The sequence below is a fragment of the Falco peregrinus genome, chromosome 2 (assembly GCF_023634155.1).
Source record: "Falco peregrinus isolate bFalPer1 chromosome 2, bFalPer1.pri, whole genome shotgun sequence".
NCBI lineage: Eukaryota > Metazoa > Chordata > Aves > Falconiformes > Falconidae > Falco > Falco peregrinus.
This window is the reverse complement of record NC_073722.1, coordinates 2,388,082-2,408,352: the sequence shown is the minus strand read 5'-3', so window position 1 is coordinate 2,408,352 and position 20,271 is coordinate 2,388,082.

Here is a 20,271-nt window from a genome sequence, read left to right as displayed (position 1 = left end):
TTTACATTAACATCCATTCTCCATCACTTTAAATCATTAGTTGTAGGAAGTGGTTTTGCATACTGTCTGGCAACCTCTACTGTTCATAAATATTCCAAGCATAAATATTATATTGTTTCTGATGCTCTGCTATAATTAATATAAAAAGAGGCAAAAATATGAGAATAAAATATTACATCATTAAGTGAATTAACAGGATTATCTTTGTCTGATAGTATGTGAATGTGTGCCTAATAATAATAACTATTTCTTAACTTCAGTACCCCCTTTTACTTATCTTGCTTTTTATATTCCTTTGCAATAAATAAGAGCATGGAACTCTTTCTTGATTTGAGAGATCTATCATTCTGAAGCTCCATTTATAACTTTGTGATATAGCTTTCACTTCACTTTCTTGGTTTCAGAATATAAAAATAAGATTACATGCAGAGCTTCATATTCCTCCATAGTATCAAGCCATGAAAAGGCACTAAACATGCATGCTACTATAACCGCTTTTTCTGGAAGGAAAATAGAGTGGTGCTATGTTATTTAGTAACATGACTATAGAGCAACATGATAAAGTGTAGGCATTCCCTTGTCTGGTTAATATAGCCACTCAAGGAATGACATAACTTGAAATTTCACAGTAGTTTTCAAATGGTTGGATGTAGCCAGTAGGTGCATTTCTGAAAGAAGCCTATAGATACATGCCTCTGTCAGTCTAATACTCTGACCAGCTTCTTCTAGATATTCTATGTGTGAAAGGTATAATATTTCATATCATATGTATTATGATTCTATACTTATTTGGTGATAGATGATGTTACATAGGATTTCCAATTTAGCAGAGATATAAAATACACTGAAAATACAATGCAATGCAAATATAAGTTACACAGCAAAATACAGCAGTTGCAATACACAGTTTAATCACAATACCAACATGATTCCCATTACAGGTGTCTCTAATGTGATAACTGCCACAGCACAGTTGCCAGGAAGAAATAATGTGGGTTGAAGTAAGCTCAAGACAGTTGCTCTCTTCAAAATTCTTGTTAGCTGTTTACATTTTATACTCTTATGTTCAGCTGAGCCATGCGTTCACCACCCCTATCCCCATAAGCTGGCCTCACTCAAGGAGAAGTGTTTACACCATGAGCTGATCCACTCAGATATGAGATAGTCAGTTACTCCACTTGACTGACATAGCTGTTTATCTAAAACAAAGGCCACCCTCCTGTCCCCTCTGTGTTGAGATAGTCAGCTCTTTGCAGCAGCTGTGGTCAGTCACACTGCATTATTCTCTGAACTCCACGGGGCATGTCACCCTTGCCCATCTCAGCTGAGCCTTCTTCTATTTTAGCAGTTTATTGGTCACTCACAGCCTCCACAGAATTTTGCAGACACATTAGCAATGACATGTTTTATAAAATTAGTACCAATAGTGATGAACCAGAAGCATTTTTTTAATACCTTAATATTTTGTAATGGTTAAAAAAAAGGTTACATAAACTCAGTTCAAATTAAAACTAATAAACATTAGATTAAATCTGTCTCCTCCTACTTCTATGTAACAATAACATCCTTTGATGTGTAGCTTTTGATGTTTTTAACATGCTTTTGACATGCAGAAAGTCCTAATCTATATGAATGAATGTAAGTATACTATTTTTAAGATCTGAAGCCACTTCTTTGCATAGTGCACTCTAAGCTACTCGCATCCAAGGGATCACATATTGTAAAATTCTCTTGCATGATTTGGAAATACAATGATTTTTGGTTCCGTTCTTCTCTACCATCTAGACTGGCCAAGAAAAAGTAATGATAAAGCAGGTTTTCATTCCCGTGTCAAGCTTGGGAAAACAATCTTATTAGATGTTCATAGGTTGTAGGGAGTTTTCAACAAGACTTAGGTGAGCTTCACCAGTACACTGGTACTAATGCTACTAGAAATTATAGCGTTTTATTATTTATACTACTAAAACAAGTAGCTAATGCTATTAACAAGCTTTCAAAATTTTTGCTTCCCTCACAGCCTGCAGGTTGTAGGACTTGGCCTAGGACAGGAAGGAGTCTAGACGCCTTGAAATCCCTTCCTTCAGCAGGATCTGTGGGAGCTCCATGACTGTTGGTCTGTGACATGCTCTGAAACAGATGCAGAACAGGGAGTCGGCAATAGCTCTTAGACTGTGTTCCAGAAAGTGAATTTTGTGTATTGTTTGTTGCTGTGTCATGTACCCCACCCCCAATGAGTAGTGAGTATTTATTCAGGAAGCCTAAATGATCTTGTTTTGGGGGTTCTTTGCTTCCTATTAGAGAATTAAAAATAGGAGGGGTTGTTGTTTGAGGGTTTTAAAAAGCATTATTTAAAATAAATGCAAAAATAAAACTAGTTTTTCCTAAATGCCATGGAGTGACTTCAAGCCATTTACTTTGTCTTCTTAAATGACAAATGAATGCTAGCAGGGTGCTTTCAGGAGGGGTCTTCACCGTGATATGATCCCTTACGGACTGTCATCTAGATTGCTTAACTTCACAAAGCTTATTGGTGCTTCAGAGCTTATTCCTTGGGCTTCTTGAGAGGACATTGCCTCAAAAGGGTATAACTATTCTGTGTTACTGTATTATCTACTCTTGGAAAGAACATGCATCATCCAGTTATATGGAAAGCCTTTTTTGGATTGCTATTATCATTTATTCTATTTCTAAATGTCTAATGTCTGTACAGTACTGTAGCCTGCAACAGGTGTTCTGAAGCAAAACATACAAAAATGTGTGTATAGCAATGGCTAATTATTTCATGTCATTATGGAGTCCTAGCAGCAGCATGCAATGAAGTGGAGTCTGCATCTTTGTGGAGTTCTTAATCCCCTGAAAACAATAAATGTTGCAAAGAAATTTGTCAGCATTAAGAAAGACAGACCAAAGAACTATGAAATTTATCTACTTTGTAGATTTCCTGTCATGTCTTGTCTGTCAGGACTGTGATGGTCTCCAAGTCATATCTTTCCCTCTGATACTGTGTTTCTGACATAATTACCTCTGCAAATAAAAATAGTACATATTATACCAAAAAGAGATTATACTGAGCTATACCATACATCACTAAACATACTGTGGTAAAATAGGTTTTATCTGGTTGCAAGATAAGGGTTGCAGAATTTTCAGTGTTTTTAATATACAGATGTGATAATTCTGTTCTGCAGAGCATCCACAGAATAGTCCTTAAAAATTCTAATTCTAGTGCTAAGCAGGTGTAATAATATAACATTTAACAAGAAATCTTGCCTTGACCAGGTATTAGCTGGTCTCAATAAAAACTGAGACAGTTGTTTTGTTTTGGTGGGTTTTTTTGTTTTGTGGGTTTTTTCATAGAATAAAGCTTAGAATTAAATAATTAAAGGACTAGAAGTAGACTATGGCTACACTGCCAAGCAGATGTTAGTAGTTTCACTTTCTGCCAAATTATTTTACTTTTTTTTCAGTGTAATTCTCCAGGTATTCTATGCTTTAGAATATTCTCACCCAGTTTCCTAATGATGACAAAGTCTCCTCCCTCTTCTTTTACCTTCCCAGAAATAGCACCAGATTCTGCCCTTTTAACCCCTTCCTGAATGCTAAGGCGTTCTAAAACTATAGTCTCTATTATTTAATTACTTTAACTTCAAAAGACAAGCAAAAAATATTCACATAGTAATTTGAAAAATGCTGTATAGGGATGAATAGAGATATGTTTGTGTATGGATGATGGATAGATAAGAGGGAGAAAAGAGAGAATGAGCTGTATCTTGGAAGACATCTGCTTGGGGCACAGTATTTTAATCATCCTACTCTTTGTCTGTTGAGATACCTAAGCAGGTACATTTAAAAGTGTTTGTTTTCTGTTTCATGCACCACTTCTGGATTTCAGTCAGCTAAGTTTTTCCTTTTTGATTGCACTAACTGCTTAATTTCTTCACTTCTCAGACTCTGTTCTCACCTCTTCCTTCATCTTTTCTTTCTTTTGTTCATTTCCTAAAGCCTTTTGTTAACTGCTACGGTTATTTCTCTCTCTCTCTCTCTCTCAATTCAGAAGATAACCTGAGGATATAAAAATTCTTACCTTATTTTTATGCATATTTTTTAATTTTACAAATAATTCCTCATGTTCTCCTATATGAATAAAACCCTAAAAGTTGTGATAAATTGAAAACATCTCTCTTCCTAGCCAGCTATGGTGCAAACAATGAGTGTTGTCCCATAATGATACAAACAGTATTTTTATCTCTGTCTCAAGGAGTATTGCATGAACTTTAAAAAGAAAACATAACACTGAACATCTTTCTTCTTTGGATTTCTCATATGTTGTACTGAAATATATTCATCTAGAGATGTACTAAAGGAATGTCTCTACATTTTATTCAGGTAGAAAGACAAAATTGCAGTTCTGGTTTTAGTATATGTTACTATAACCTGAAACAAAATGTTATTCTCATTGATGAAGGTAAAAATAGGAAATTGGGAGTTGGACTAGATGATCTTGAAAGGTTTCTTCCAACTCAAACCATTCTGTGATTCTATGATAATTTTCTGAAATTGAAGAAAAGTATACCTATGGAATCATTGTCAGGAAGGTGTGGTGGTGTGCTCCACCCTCCCCCTGCTACCCTGACCTAACAAGGAACAACTGTTTTCAGCTCAAAGTGGAGTTGGAGGTTTGACTTCAGCAGCATGTCTATCTCACAGAATAGGTAATGGATGTAGTCTAACAAGCAAACCAACTGAGTGATGCCTGGGGTGAGGTGGGGGGGGCTCACAGACTTATGTTGTTTCAGTGAAGGCCAGGAAGGCTTCTCCACATCTGTAACTGTAAATCTGTATCTGTACTAAGTCCTCCTCACTCTGTGCTAAGCCATCAGGCCCAACTGACCTTCCCAAACTGACACCTTGTTAACACCTGATCAGCACATAATTGACTTAGTCCCACCTTGCCAAGAGTATAAAATCTGGTATTTTTGAATCTTTTTTTTTTTCTCTCGAAGGGCAAAAATTCTAACTACAGGATGGTTCAGTGGGCCTGGACCTCTCTCCCCCCATGCAGGGATGCCTCTTTGATAAGATTTGCACCTCCAACTACATTGGTTGTTGCCTGGGACAATATTACTAACAAAAGTGCTGCACTGTTAACTCAAGTTCAATCTTTGCAGTAAGTCATATCAATGGCAATTCTGAATTTTTATCTGTCAACTTAACAAATAATCTGGTTTTTTAACTTTGCAAAACTGTTTCAGTGTAAGTCCTTAAACTAGGTTCTGACAGGCAACTATTACGCATGATGAGTGGCTGCACACATACTCCTTTAGACTTAAACCCATTGTCCAGGTCTGAGAGTAGGAATGGATCTAGCCACACATAGACTGCTCTCTGAGGAGTTTAGAAAGCAAGGCAATCCTCTCTAAACTTCGTGACTTAATGAGGGAACTGTCTGTGCCCCCATCTGGCCTTTCATCAGACTCTTAACATGACAGAAGGACAGCTAAATAAACTATTATTGCTCTTTGCTGTACCCTCTGGCTGTACATTAGAAACCTTTGGATGTTGCGATGTGGATGCTGGAAGAATATTTCTGTGACTTAGCACCTGGATCCTCATATTACCATGTAATAGGAAGGACACGTAAAACTTGTGCTCACTTGAAGAAGAGGTGGATCTATTCATCTTGCATAGTTTTAATTACAAATCCTCACCTCTTAAGACAGTATGTACCATGATGCTTATTACTGTTTTAGTGTGGAAAGTGCTTAACTAAAGAAATTAAGAGCTGTCATTTGTTTATCATCTAAGTATAGTCCCCTTATAGTGTACTGAAATTACACTGGATTAGAGCTACTGAGGATCTAGCACAATTTTTTTTATGATGTAAATGTTATAGTCTAAATCTATTTCTAATTTAAAGATGTAGTTAAATTTTATTATTTAAATCTATTTTACAATACAAATTTATTTGCAGGCTTTTATCCTTTTTTAATGATTTCATGTTGTGAAAAAATACAAGTGAATGTAAACATTAAGGACTCAGTACTGCTTTACTTATATAACTGTCATAGCTCCATGAGTTTTCAGTTTTTCATTTTCTTCCATAGGCTATTGGTCCATAATGAAGCATACCAGAAAAAAAAAAGACAACCACCAAACCCAAAAAAGAGAAGAAAAAAAAAAAAAAAACAGTCTCAGAAGAGAGTTGACCAAAACTGCTACTATGGATCCTGTTTGCGGAGAAAGTACAGATCTGCTAAGATGTTCACATTCTTCTGAACCCTGGTTCTTTATTCATCTACTGAAGAAAAGGTGAATGTCACCTATGGAGGAGCCTAGAGGTACCCATCTATATCTAATCCTTTCTATATGCCTTATCTAACAGTGTGAAAGTGAGCAATCTAGCTGTGACTCAGAATCAGCGAATGTCATTGTAAGACCCACTTGAAGCGCTGAATGGAAAGAATATGAAGGAGGTGGAGGACTATTCCTCCACATTGCTTTTAAGAATGGGGAAAAATGCTTGCATTACAGATTTAGGAAACATTGAGATTGACCCCAAGGTGCTTCTCTAGCAGTAGAAGTTTAGATACCTAGAAAAATGAAAGTTTTATGAATACAATTCAATGGATTCTGTAGCTGCATAAAACTTGAACCCGTTTAAATATTTTTTTTTTTCCAAATTTTGTTGAACACAGTCCCGCAGCTGTACATGCATGGAGATACATTTCCAAGGCAGATGGTTATAATTACCTTTGTGCTGCCTGAGTATGTATGCTTCCAGGACCGGCACTGGTACTGTTACCACCAGTTTTGATCAGGCGGGTTTCCTAATGCAAGCTTTAAGCTTGGAAAGCCTAGAAGAAATCTGAGTGTGTGTCTTGCCAGAGTTACACTGAAAGAGTTTGCTGTGTTGGTGACGTGGCCACTGTCTTTCCCAAGCTGTTACCGTTGCTTTGGCATTGCTGTAGCAGGCAAGAGATGAAGACTTTTTTCCAGCAGTGACAACAAAGTGGGACAAAACCCTCTGTGTTTCCTGGGCCAAACTCAGTGATATAGTTTTTGACAGTGAAAACAGTAAAAAGCAGTGTGGGAAATAAGTCTTTAGAAAGAAAATCAAACATATCAGTTCAAGGGACAATTTTCAGTTTCTATAATTTTCAAATTCCCAGATTAAAACATAGCAAATTTATTAAGAGTAGGCAAAACTAATAAGGGCTTGATTAAAAAAAAACAGAACAAAACAAACAACCACCTACAAAACAGACATGACTTTCTCTCAAAGAAGAAAGCAATCAACGGACCAGCAAGGGATGATTATTGGTTTACCTATATTATTTCAGTTAGTCCTGCTGACTCCATTGTACTGGTTATATGGATTAAAAAATAAAGACTGTCTGTATGTGGGTGGTCTTGTATCTAAATATATCATGAGAGGTGCAAAATGAAGGGGAAGAAATTGTAGAAGGATGAGTGTAAAGTGCAAAAATAAATTTTCAGTAAGGCTTGGTGTGCTTATAATTTTAGTGTTATGAAGTGGTTGATCGGTATCATAGCAGAAATAATATTTAAGGTGCATATTATAGTGGCCTTGAGGCTTTTAGAAAAACAAACTGGCCTTATGCAAAGTGTCCAAAAATTATGAAGTGAACAAATAGAACTACATATACATGTTAGTCTCTTAATATTGTTTTTTCCTTTTTAAACTATTTTCAGGAAGAATTATCTTGAGTGCTTTTGTAATCTTAAATTGCTACTTCTGAAAAATTTTGTACAACTTAATAGGCATATTCATATGACTCAGGGTTAAGTATAGGGCAGTAGATGGTGCAGATGTTGCATGAAAATGCAAAAATAAAAACCCTTTAATTCATAGCATTTGTTTAATAAATCAGGAATTACTCAGTACTTTTCCTATGCAGTGGGACCAATGTATGTTTTAATTGTATGAAAAAGTCATTTGGGCAAACAAAAAAAATCCCAAACCAAAAGCACAAGAGAAAAGTGAACACCTCCAAAAAAATGGTCCTCATTGAAAATGTAGTATTTCTTAAAAATTTTCAAAATACATTCAAATGTATTTTGTATTCAAATGTAAGGAAACTTGATCCTGTTTCATTACAGTTAATTAGAAGTTTAGAGAAACTCACTGTGGGGTTTTATACTAAGGAATAGCATTAAGTCTGCATAGATAGGTTCCAGTGTTTATTCCTCTTCAGCAAGAACCATACTGCAACCTTTCCAGGAGCTCTATTAGCGTAAACACTGCTTAAGAACCTTCCTGCTCATTTACTGCTATAAAGTAACTTTTAACCATTAAACGTCTGAACCTTTTTTTGGTGTTACCTATATGACTATAAAAATATATAGTCAGTGGTAACTGAAAAAAAATGAATTTTGAGACAGCCTTATCTGTTAAAGTATTTTTCCTGAGGCAAAGCCAACAGTTAAAACTTTTCCATAGCGTCAGCAATTGGGACTGGAGAACTAATCTGTCAAGCCTGCACAGATTTAAAAAAATGAACAAACCAATTATTATTGAATTTTTTTCATAATTTATATTTTCTTTTTCTTTGGTTTTATTCAGTATACAAAGTGATAGATCTGGAGTAGTAATACGCTCCAGTTTTAATATTTAGCTTAATACACAGTTTTAAACCCATTATTTAGTAGATATATCTTTTTATTTGTTAAGGCACAGTATTTTTTATTTTACTAGTAATATATTAGAGACTGAAATGCTGCTTGCATAAAATTAAGTTTCAGCCATAACCAGTGCCATTAAGATAGCAAAAATGATGTGGATCAGTTGTCAGACTGGAAACTTACTGCTATTCTGCTTCCAGTGCAAACATCTATTCAAAGGAAAGTCACAAATATTCCAGGTGAATTTGTTTGTAGTGTGATTTACTGAAATGCTGTTGGACTTAACCTAACCAGACTGTTATAGGAGATGAATATAATGTTTAATTCACCAGTCCCACAGAAAAGGCGGCAGAGTTTTGGTACAGTGAGATTGCGCTGTCACTGACTCGTAAGTCTCTGAAGAGTAATGATATCAACAAAACCCACATGAGGATTCTTGACTTTAATAAGGTCTTGATATACAATCCATTCCAAATTTTTATTGAGCAGAACAAAATCCTTCTCTAACTCCTGGCTCTGCAAAACCACAATCACATCAGAATCAAACTTTCTCATGAAGTTATAGATAAAGTTCTGTTATTTACATGTAATCTGTGTACATTTGCATGTATCTGTGTAATAATTTCACAGATCCAGATAGGTTTCTCCTCCCTTCTACAGGGCTGAGAGTCCATACTCAAGGCCTGAAGGATTTCAAGTAGAATATAATGCATATAGCATCATGCTAGCATTTAAGTCCAAACACAGACAAATCTTAGAACACCTGTTTTATGGCTCGTAGCTTCCACAAGGAATGTTAAAAAGATGGGTAGATAAAGAAATCTCAAATATCAGATCTTCAATGGAATGACATTGACAAGGAGCTACTTCTGTGGCTGCACTTGAGTGTGAGCTTTAGGAAACTGGAAAATAATGTCTTTCAGGACATCCATAGGAGTCCCCTCCCATCTGTTTAAAAAAAAAATAATGCTAAAAGTGCAACAGGCATTGTAAATGTTTTCTTCATTTTAATGGTTGTCTTACTTGTATAGCACCTGTATTAGGAACTGTAAAAATTCTGAAGCAAAGATAATTTCCTTCCAGATTAGCTTCAGTATCCATAGAAATATATTGGGGAGAAGAAAGGGAATAAATTAAATTTATAGGCTTAAAATGGATTCTACAAAAGGAAAATACTAGCATGATTTTTATTTCCAGAAAGAAGAAAGATTTCATAAGATTGAGTATTAAGAGAAAAGATGGAATGATTTTTATCAAATTTTCTAGGTTTCTTCCAACAGCTATGCTGCTAGTAGAGTACTGGGAAAATTCCAAACATTATTTACTTTGATGTATTACATTTTTAGGGACTGTACCTTACATTTGAAGTAGAAGACTATACTTCCTTAGCCATGTAAACTAGAGGGAAAAAATATCTGAACAAAAAGAGAAAAGAATAAACCTCATGGTTGATTTATTCTAAAAAATTGCAACCTTTGTTAGAAAATATAGTCAGGTTTTTAGCAGCATTTTTTTTTTTTTAATTAAATGCTACAGTCAATACAGTAAAGTCCACAAGAATACAGATAATATTTGTAACTCTCTCATAAAAGTTCCCCAGCTTCATGCAATGCGGTGAATGAAGAGACGGGACGCAGCTTGATGCAAGCAAGTGTCCATTTATTAGTGATTTTCTTACAATTATATATGTTTCTACCTTCTACATATTACACACTGATTGGTTAAATCTTAAGCGTAAAAAAACACTAATTGGTTAATTTTTAAGGCACACCGTTAGAACAATAGATACTTACTAGTTTATCTTGACCTAGCAATAATTTCTATTCCAAGGTTAGGGAGTTTCTTTCTACGCGGCTTTCTTAATAACATATCGGCGCCATCCATTCCCTTATCTGGCTACTTGTTTCTCTGTCCGTCTGGTTGCCTCCTCAACTGTAACGGCTCAGGGGTCTGCAGTTAGCTTGTTCCTTTGCTCCCAGGGCTTGTGCCCTACAAGTTCTAACAAGTCTCTATTTATCAGGCTATCAGTACTTGGACTCTTCTCCTTGAGGCCTTGTCCTACAATGCAATTGTGTGGATAAGTTCTCAGACCCATATGATACACTATCTGAAGAGCTTTGCAGAGAGGATATATATTTTGTAAACAGAGTTTAACAGTTATACAAACAATCTCTTTAATTTCTTTTTTTTAAAATTCTTTTATCAAACCCATCTTTTTAAAATTGTCTTAATGACTGCTATTTGGCTGCTGTTCTTATGAGAAATTTTATGCATCCTTAGAAGTAACTGATACTTAAGTGCTGTTAGAAATCTATTATTTCTATACATTGCAATAAAAATTGAAAGAAAATTTATGTCTGGCTTCTCTAAGAAGTCATAATTATTTCAGCATTTTATATATTATTAGGAAAATTACCACTCGGAAAAAAAAATATTCAGAAGTCTATAACAGAAGAATGCATATTTAAGTTAATTGGTCCAAATGTAATAAGTTGCTATTTCTTCATTATTTCAATATTACTTAAATAATCATGCCATTCTGCAGCCAAACAGTGTTGTTAAATAATTCAGAGAACACTACGAGATGCCATTTAAATTCACGTAGTCTTGAATTAGCGTTAGTAGAAATAGTACATGAGCTAGAATGTACATTCCTTTTTTATAATGTATTGAGACTGGTCTTGAGCAAAAGTATTTTTGCATTTGTTTTGCACACTGATTCACATAAGTGTAATTCAGGACTTTCTAACTTGACTAATATTGGTGATCTATGAAGTCTGACAGTGGCTATTTCTGAAGATGGAATGAACTCTTCTGAAAATATCTTGCTTGCTCATGGAAGAACTTTGCCCCTGCCCTCCATCATTGAGGTTTTATACGGAGCATAGATCTGATGGAACTAAGTATTCTCTGCAGTCAGCATCCCTTACTTGAAAATTTAATCTTTGAAGATGCAATTCAAAGACGTTCTCAACAAACCGGAGTCATATTCAACCATTTCAAATTTCTTTGCAGATCTTATGGAAAGGATGAAGAAAGAGAAAGTAAGTGTGTTAAGAAAATGTTGAAACTAGAAGATAAAAAGTGAAAAAGGATAGAAAGAGACAGAGGAAGTCTGGGTCTCCTCTATCATGAAAACTGCTTAAAGAAACATTTTTCTCTGCTGACTTTATAAGCTCTGAGATATGTTGCCAGTTTGTTGACTAGACATGACTAACTGTTCAGGTATGATTTCATGTAGAACAACCCCAAATACTCTTCAGTGCTCTATTTTATTTTTTTTTTCATATTCCCCTGGACAGTGTTAAAGTTTTTTAATTTATTCATGACTGACAACAATTATTCTGGAGGGTATTGTGTGTTTTTTTCCATTTTCTTTGTTTTACTGATGTGGCATAAAAACCAGACCACCCAAAGATGCTCTTATTGCATACCATGCTACTTTCTGTAGTGACTCTGTGTAGTATAAAAAAGTTCCCTTAAAAATGAAAAGATACATGGCTAACAATGATTTGTAGTTTAAATTAAAAAAATCATGAATTTTTGTATTAATGTGATCATTTATATTTTCAGAGGCCTCAGTTAAGAAAGCATGGACCTAAGGAAACTCAATTATCTGTAAAAGGTAATATGCTAAAAGTATTATTCTATAAAGCAGGTGTTCAGTATATATATGGTATTATTTAATGTCAGGCAGAAAAAAAATCCATATTTCTTTGTGTTTTTAGCAGTTTTATCCAGTTTTTATTGTCATTATTGTCAATTACCTGGAGACACATGCTTAATTCAGTCAGCTGACAAGGTTGAAATAGCTGAAATGAGAAATTGGGTTGAGACTATCACAATGGATATGATTTAGAAGATTACAGTCCTTTTCAATGAAAAGTCTTCTTTTGTCTGAATGACTGTTTAACTATTTGTCTAAATCAGGAGTGACTTGTGTTCTTGCTTGGTCTCCTCAGCTACTGCAATTTCAATGTATTAGCCAGCAAGGACTTATCTACATTATTATCTATGCGTGTTTAAGAAATGTCACTCTGGGGTTAATTTAGATAGAGATACCAATATATAAAATATGACATGAATAATGGGTTCAAGCAGATTTAAATCCTTGTTGAAAGCCCAAAACAGAAAAAGGGGGAAAAAAAGGCAACTTTGTGTTGGATTGAATCTTTAATTCTATTACCTGGTGTTTTGATCCTGAAACATGCTGAACATTGAAGTCAGGAGAAGTAAAACATGTGTTTAGCAGGGCTGGGCTTGACTGTTACAGATACAAACTGAAAAGAAGTAGGTTGACTCAGCCAAGAAATAATTCTATTTTTCAAATAACCTTCATACCAAGTGGGAATGATTCTGTCAACATCTTTTGGTACATGATTGATCTTTCTTCTCTCTTCCTATCAATGGAATCAGCTTGTCATGCTGGAGAATCATATAAATCTGTGATGCTAGAATTGCTTGTGTGATGGCAAGGAAAGTCAGCAACCTACCTAGAAGTTAGCTCATTAGGATAATAAGGAAGGAACAGTTAGGAAATCATTAATGATATATTTTGGCTATCAACATGCATTAATTCTACATGTTATACTAGTCAAATATCTGTTTGTGTAAAGTTACTGAAAAGTAGTATATTGAAAATGCCTTGGCTCTTGGGCTTTGTCTGCTGGCACTAATGAGGTAAACACTGTGAAATGTGGCATGTGGGTGAGCTGCGTTCTGAGCTTTTATTGTGAATCGGTTGTAAAATATGCTGGATCTCTGCCACAGGAAAAAAAGTCATTTCACTTAAACCTATAAACCTATTCTGAGTGAATGAGGTATTTAAATTGTAAAAACCACAATTGGGGAACTATCAATCAGCATGGCTTCAGCAAAACAGGTAGCACCAAATACAGTTATGTTGACAACTTTTATTTTTAAAATAACTTCACTGCTGACCATGTTTCAGGAAGAATGATGCTATATGTTTGTCTAAAGCAATGGATTCTGCTTTAGCAGAATGTTGATTTCAGAGAAGTTCCAGGTAGTACAATTAAGGACTGGCTTACACAAAATTACAGAATTACTTTGCTGGCATTTGTAAATCGTGGGGCACAATGACTTATGCCAGTAGGACAAATAAAGGAAAGAGGTTAAATTTCCAAAATAGTCAAAGGAAGAAAGTGCCCCAATAGAGTAATTTACAGTGAATTAAAGGAGCTCTACCAATCAGGAGGAAGATCCTCAGGTATCCATATTAATTTGGCAGCTATGTAGAAGTACAGGTGGCCTATAAACAGCCCCTGAAGGACAAACTTTTGACTCACAGTTAAAATAGTAGGCACCTCTTTCCACCAAGGGTGCAGGCTCCTGCAGTCCAGAATCTAGCTTTTGTCAAGCATTCAGTCATTAGAGCACTAAGCTGGGAAGGGAAGGACCTGGTTGCTAAGCTCATTTTAAATTGAAAGGAGTCAAATACACCTGGCTGACTTTCCAGGAGGAATTGTGTATTTGGACTTACCAAGCTATGGAACAAACTGAACAGGGGCAGTTTCTCACCTTCGTACCGATTGTTGGCAGGAAACTGCAATTTATTGCTGCCTCTGAAAGTGTCCGTATGTCACTAAGTATGTCAGAAATAGCAATGAAGTGTGCCCCTCCCTCTCCTTATGATGCAAATATGGAAGCTGTGAACAGCAAAATGGCTAAGTATTTTACAAATTATCTATGGTGTCTTACATGAGGATCCTGCTTCTATAGAGACAACCTCAATACATCTGTGCTTTGAGGATGGGATAATTTTATATAGTCAGCTCAAGCTGGTGGGAAGTTTAAGAAATATTGGGTTCTTTGACAATGGACATGATAAAATAACCACGAAAAGTGAATAATTCTATATTCATAACAAGTTAAGTGAAACAAATAATTAAGCTATCTGTCATTGATAGGGCTATACCTTGAACATAAAGAAGCAAAACTATGAAATACTTGTTGCTAGAACTAGAGCCAGTCATGCTATGCACTGGGTGAAACAATAAAAAGTCTGTCACTGTCTAATTAAGTACTGGACTGTGGTGAATATTTACAGTCATCTGTATCTCTGTTGGCATTTAAATTCTAGACTGCAAAGCTTTATAATCCTTTAATATTTTTGATAAGTACCCATAATATATTTTGAGCTTGTATACAATTACTGTCTTGCTTTCAGCATACACATGCAGTGCTAAGCTAGGCAATCTTTTAATTCCCCTCAGTCCAGTTTTATAGCTATCCTTAACAGCTAAGCACTATCAGTGATGAAATATGAAATTGTTTGAGGATTTTTGTTCTGTTGTCCTTATAACTCTGCTGTTTTCCTGACCAGTTCATCAATCAAAACTGCTTGAATATAGTAGGTACACAAAATAGAACAGCAATTAAACTAGTGTCCTTTTTGTACTATGGCTGGGAGTTCCTGGTCTATAAAACTGTGATATCCAGGATAGGGTGTTCTATATCCGTTTCACAGTCTGTGAAAGAAATTATTTTTGGAAAGTATTTGCTGAACACCTCAAAAGTAAGATATGTCTTTTTTACTGATGACTGATAAAGGAGATGCCTTCTATGAAGCACCAGCACAACTTTTTCAGTCTAAAGGACAATATTTTCACTTAATACATAATTGTATCCAGCAATGACAGTGTCAAAGCAGTGGGTGATCTTCACTACAGTGCTCTCTACAGATACTGGACTACAAATAACAGAATATCCAAGAAGCTATGTAGTTTCTTGATCACTGTAGTACCCAAATAGGGAATAGATGTGCACGTTCAGCCATAAACTGAAGAATGGATATGTGTGTTTATATTGCTGTCTCTACTTTTCTTCCTGGCTTCCTAAATTGTGATCCTTTTGTTGAATGTACTTTGGAAGAAAACGGAATACTTCATAGTCGTCTTTTCAACACAGAGGGCTCAACATGTACAGCTGTAGATAATGTTTGTTTAAGTCCACATAAGTACTGCATTGAACCCAAACAGGGCAATGGCACCAGTCAATGCTGGCCTGTGAGGCTATTTTTCACAGAATCATAAAATAATTGAAGTTGGATGGGACCTCTGGAGATTTTATAGCTCCATATACCTGCTCAAACCAGCGCCAGGTACAAAAGGTTTCCCAGGATTATGTGCCAGTGTTTCATAGAATCACAGAATCATAGAATGGTTTGGGTTGGAAGAGACCTTAAAGATCATATAGTTCCAATCCCCCCCCACAATGAGCAGGGCATCTTCAACTAGATCAGGTTACTCAGAGCCCTGTCCAGCCTGACCTTGAACGCTTCCATGGAGGGGGCATCCACAAATTCTCTGGGCAACCTGCTGCAGTGTCTCCACCACCCTGAAAACAGAAAAGGTTTTTCTTATGTTTGAATTTCTTTTATTTCTGTTTTTGCCTATTGCCTCTTGTCCTGTCATTGGACTACTGCCAGGGTCTGGCTCTGTCGTCTTTACCCCCCCGTCAGGAACTTATATATGTTGATAAAGTCCTCCCAGAGCCTTCTTTTCCCCTGCTTTCAGCCTGTCCCCGTATCAGAGATGCTCCAATCCCTTAATCGTACTTGTGGCCCTTCACTAGACTTGCTCTAATATGTCCATGCCTTTTATGTACTGGGGAGCCCAGCAGTAGACAAGCCACTTCAGATTTGGATCTACCAGGGATGAGTACAGGGGAAGGATCAACTTGCTGGTGATTGTCTTGGTTTTGTTTGCTGCAAGAGCACATTTGTCTCATGTTTAACTTGGTGTCCAAGTGTACCAGCAGGTCTTTTTCTACAAAGCTGCTTTCCAGTCAGGTGGCCTCCGTGCACATACGGGGTTATTACCAGCCTGATGCAAGGCTTCAAATTTCCCTTTGTTAAACTTCGAGGTTCCTAGTGGCCATCTCTCCAGCCTGTTGAGGTCCTTCCAAATGGTAGCACAACTATCCTTTGCAGCTTTGTATCATCTGCAAACTTCCTCAGGATGTACTTTGTCCCGTCTAGATCATTAATAGCTTTTTTTTTAATGCCTACACTCCTTTTATCTCTCAGAAAGGCAGAAGATTAGAACTGCAAAGTCATTCAAAAATAGCTGCTGAAGTGGCTCTTTTTCAGTTCAATGACTTGAAAGAAGGGGAAGATTTCCTCCAGCTTCATTTTTGCCAGAAAAATCTGCAATGATTTATCAGTGTAGAAGGCTTTTACGTAGTCTACAAATACTCTATATAACAGATGTTACTGTCCTTCTTTCTAACCATTGTGGGGCAAAATGAAAATTCTGACAACCAAAGAAAAGAGATTTTCTGTGTATCAGCACAATGTCCTTCAGCACAGGTGTTTTCATAATGATGATATATTATGAAAATTTGTGGTGTTCAATGTCTCTCACACTCATACTTCCACCTCATCAGTCACATGTCAGTGTAAGTCCACCCTATGCTCTCAATCTTGGAATTATGTTGATAATGCAAAACAGTAGTCTGAATTCTAACCTCATTTTCATCCCTAAATTAAAACTCGTTATTACGTGGAAAATATCTTTCTTTGTTAGGTGTCTAGAAAACAGGAATTGTTTTTATCATTCCATGGGTACTTTAGTGCAAGTTATGAAAATACAGCAGGCTTCTAAATGATCAGTATCTACAGTCATGGAGAGGACATTCAAATAGTATTTTGAGGTAGTCAGTTGTACCCTCATAATCTAGAGAAGACTCGAGTGAATTGGTATCTCTTGCAACTGGCAAGATATATAACCTCCAAATTATTGAAAATCATTTCACTCTTAGTCGCTCAATGCAGTCTTTACAACAGAAATTTTCATTTAGTATGTGTTTCATTTAGTATACATTTAGTATCTGGATTTAAGATTTTAAAAATATAAGTTTCAGTTTTTAATATTAGCTTTTGAATATCAGCCAAAATTATGTCAGTTAATACTAATTTTTGTGAGCACCTTTCCAGAGAAGTAATATTTGTCAACAGTATGTGCCAGAATATTTTCTTCTTGTATTTCATATCTGCAAAATTATTGGTTCATAATATTATAAGATCTGATAACTCTGTATTGGCAGTGAATAATTTATAAAAATGTATCCATGCCTATTATTTAGCAACATATTGCAATAGCAATATGACAGTAGAACTTAGGTAGCAAATAAAGATGTTAAGTATTTTAAGCCCAAAATTTTTAAATGAAGCTCCTAATTTGCATTGGAAGAATGTTTTAAGTTGGCTATTCTAATGTCTTGCTTTAAGAACTGTTTTAAAGAACTATTGGTATGTGATTTTTAAAAAGCTTTATTTATTATACAAAAAACCCCTGAAGTGAAATAACAGGATTAATTTACAATAACTCAGTTCAGGGGCCTCCTGGAGAACATGGGGGCTGAATGAGGTAGTATTTGACTAGCTGACCACAAATCATTGTTCTCATAGTAAGATAACAGAAGATAAAACCTGGTGAACAGTTATGCAGACATTTTTAATATATTAATACTTACATGTATGGTTATTCAAAGTGAAGGTAAATGCATGTGTTTAATATAATGCATAGTAGTAAGGAAAATGTACTGCAAGACTAGGACTGAGAAATAACAGCCTTATAAAGAAGTTATTTGCTCTAAGAAGGTTGCAGTCTAGCACCAACCCAATCTTCATAAATTACCTAAATGCAATAAAATAGAGAGAGATAATCCAAGGCACTTTGTAGAAAATAAAATACATATAACCCTTGACTCAGTCTTGTATGACTGCTTTTATTACTTGTCTTCTTGTCCCCTATTTGCACAACTTGTCAACACTGCATTTAGTGTTAAAAAAGTAAATACTTATCAATAAATAGGCATTATTAAATAAAATATAAAAATATATACAGAAATACAATAATTTTCATTGGTGTGCTTATGGCAAACGTTGAAGTCCCTTTTATATTCTTAATAATAACCTTTAATTTCAACAACAAGTTGTTACTTAATCTTTTTTCTTTCTGTATTTACCGTCATACAGTTTATGTAATAAAAAGATCTATGCGTTTGCTTAATATCAAGCACAATACAGGGACTTTTCAAAATGCCTATCTTTATCAAAGTTCTTTTATGCATATGCTTGGATTTAAGTCCTGAAATTCTGTATGATTTTTGCATCACGGTTGAAAAAGGCATATTTCCTGTAATCTCTGAATCTCTGAAATAATTTGTGCAAAATTATAATTTTCTGTAGCTATATTAGGCTAGAAGAGAAGATTGGGAAGAGATGTGATAGCAGTCTTCAAAGAGAAAGCAAAAAACTTTATTTTTAATTCAAAATAGGAAGAACATTAAATGATGATCTTGCATTCCTGTAAAGAGATTCAGGCTGGACATTGGGAAAATGCTTCTAAGCACTGAACTAGATAGGCTATCGTTGTTGTTGAAATCACATAATTAGAATTTTCAATTACATACTAGCTAAACTTCCTTGGTAGTCATCTAGGAATTACTAGGCCTGCTTTGAGGAGGTGGATTATTCATTTAAAATCCAAAGCTCCCATATAGCCATATTTTTTTGATTTTTAGTTGTTCATATTTCCCGCAAATAGTCACCTGATATTTTTCTTTCTGTTTGAATCCAAACAATTAGTTCTTTATTCTGACACTATTTATAGGATTTCTTTATTTTATAGTACCTCTATTATGCAGCCACATGCTGATGTTTCTTTGCTCTTATATACACAAAGAGGAAACAGGCTTAGTCAGAATCATATTTTAGGGCAAAAGAATAAGAAAACAAGGGGAACAAAAAAGAAATTCTGTGCAAGAGAACACACATACAGTCTTGATTACACTCTGACAACTTTAGCTTCATTCTTTTCATTTTTGCAGTAATTTTCAGAATAGACAGTAGATTATGAAGCACAATAATTCCGAGAGGTCAGGTTTTGCTTCTAATTTTCATTAGTACACAGCCAACAGAGAGTTGGTCCAAAATGTCTGCAGAACTCTGTGAACATCGCAAGTACCTAGAAATATGGAAAGGCAGTACGCAGTATCAATACAGTGATTTAATTGTATCATAAATGACAAACGAAACCTTTATATTCAATTACTTTAAATGGAGGTTTCACAGTCTTGGTAGGAAAGAAGGGCAATTTCAGGTGATTTTTTTTTAGAGAAAAGCACCCTAACTAAAAAGCTGTGAAAATAGTCTGTGACATGCTATTCGCATGGAAATCACACTTTCAGAATTATATTAAGTAAGTGGTAGTTCATGCGGGACAATACTGTTTTTAAAGGAATATGACAGATAGTTCTTTTCCTTGTCTTGAGTTTGATAGTTTTGTGACTTCTATAGTAAATCTCATTTATATAAGGCTTGGCATGGGTCATGGCACACAAAAGGGAATAGGCTCCCAATGTTTGTGTTGATATCATCAGCTATTTTCTCACAGATTTACTAAATGAAAAGCCCTTGTGGTCTGTGACTTCTAATCGGAACATGAAAACTATGTTGAAGAATTACAGTAAAAGACTAAGTACCACATATGGTGTAACTTGGGTTGAAGTAAGTTCTTCTTATAAGAAGTTCCCTAGTGCTTTGGCGATTTCCACAGGCAGAATATGATGGGTTCAATTATCTAACTTTTCTGAAAAAGC